We start from the raw sequence: 2,068 nt of genomic DNA, 5'->3' as shown, positions 1-2,068 counted from the left end.
CGCACGCACACACGCACGCACGCACACACGCACACACACACACACACACATCAAAGTGGAATACAAATGGAGTTTAAATTTGTCTTCAGCTGTTTCGGTAGCATTTTATCGATGCATTCATCGATTACATCATAGCATAAATCCACCCTCCTCAGGTAATCTTAAACATTTATAAACAGGCAAGGTAAGACCTAGAAGATGACCTCTTCACCAAATAACACGACGAACAATTTTACCTGAGGATGGTAAATTTATAAATTTGTAGTGACTTCATGCAAACATGGCGTGGATTCGATCCTCGATCGCCAAATTTCACTTAACAGTTCAACAGCACTTTTCTCACGGTAAAACAATAGTTTTTCTGTGAGTGACAACAGATACATTCGCCAGATACCTTCGCTAAGCAGAATAATAACTTTGCCCCTTGACCCTTCTAACCTCTTCTAGGCCACCAAAAGTTAGAATTGAGATAACGGATACCACCAACGAAATTTATTGTTCTCAACAATATGTCTCACCTTCTAACTAGTTTTGGATAGTTATAAATACTAGAATTTGGTAAGGCAAAATCAGTTAGTGAACAGAGACCAGCTAGAGTCATGGCCACAAGCAGGCAGCCACTTGAGACCAAACGGCCAGAGGGAGAAAGAAGGTTACAATCAGCCAACTATGAAACACAACGTCTCTCGACTCTATAACTTTCACTAGCACACTTTCTTTTCTCTAGAACTTTATTCTATCTCTATCTGTGGATTACCACTACGAGAACGTGTACACACATACAAGCCGAAATTAACTTTCTTAACCTCGCATGCCCTTTCAATTATATCACACTTGCCCATCGAGGCATGCCATTATATTAAGTAACGGTAAATAAATATTTCTTTACAACTTCGATCACAGTTCTTCATTCATCCTGCACATCTGCAACATCTTAAGAACAATCCGTTACCATTGGCGATCTTCAACTACAACAAGGAACTAACAGTTACATTGGTGAATATCATTGCCGCCACAATTGGTGACCCCCCCTACAGTTACATTGGTGACCCCTGCTGTTACAAATTGATGTAATCTATGAATGCAACAATAAAATGCTACCGAAACTGTTGTAGTAAATTTTAAACTCTATTTGTGTTCTTTTTTTTATATTTACGCCCATCCTGGAACCAACCCTGCTTGTTTTACCTGACTGTGAACTCAGTGTTATGATACTAAACCAGTCCTCGCATGCTACATGTTGATGTGGTCAGATTCTAATGATTCTTATAACTAATGCACACACACACACACACACACACACACACACACACACACATATATATATATATATTCACACATACACACACGAGGAAAAGGAAAAAGGAGATTTTTACACAGGCATATACACAACGAACGCATACCTTGCACACATTCATGCAATATGAGGGATGTTCATTAAAGGTTTCCTTTGACCCACTGGGATAAACGAAACTTGGTATAATTATTAGTCCTCCACATAGCCACCACCAATGGTGACACACTTCCCCCATCACTACGCAGCTGTGAAGACCTCGTCTGTAGAAGAGTGCTTCCTCTTCAAGGTTTTCATAGCCGAAAGAGTGTGCTGTCATCTAGGCAACATGCACATTGTGAATTGGGACGTTGTCTCGGAGGAGGCAGTCTCCTTCGGTCAGCATGCCACGTCTCTCTGCTTTGATGGCCTCCCGCAATTTCTGCAACATAGAAGAGCATAATATGCCCTTTTCCAGAAAACCCATCATCTCTTCGCGCTGGTCCCAAAAGACTGAGCATCACCTTCCCCACTGAGGGTTGGACACGAGCCTTCTTTGGAGGTGGTGAGTTATCATGCTTCCATTGCTTCGACTAGACTTTAGTCTCAGGATCATAGTGATGGTCCCATGTTTCATCCTGTGTGATAAGGTTGTCGAAAAAGTCCTCCTCGTTTTCTTGGTACATTTCCAAAAGAGCATGGTAGCAATTGACACGTTCCTGCTTCTGAAAAGGTGTGAGCATCCGGGGAATCCGTCGAGCATACATTTTCCGCATTTGCAAACGTTCACGAATT

The sequence above is a fragment of the Octopus bimaculoides genome, chromosome 11 (assembly GCF_001194135.2).
Source record: "Octopus bimaculoides isolate UCB-OBI-ISO-001 chromosome 11, ASM119413v2, whole genome shotgun sequence".
In the NCBI taxonomy this organism is placed as follows: domain Eukaryota; kingdom Metazoa; phylum Mollusca; class Cephalopoda; order Octopoda; family Octopodidae; genus Octopus; species Octopus bimaculoides.
The sequence above is the reverse complement of the archived record's forward strand: the minus strand, read 5'-3'. Positions refer to the sequence as shown.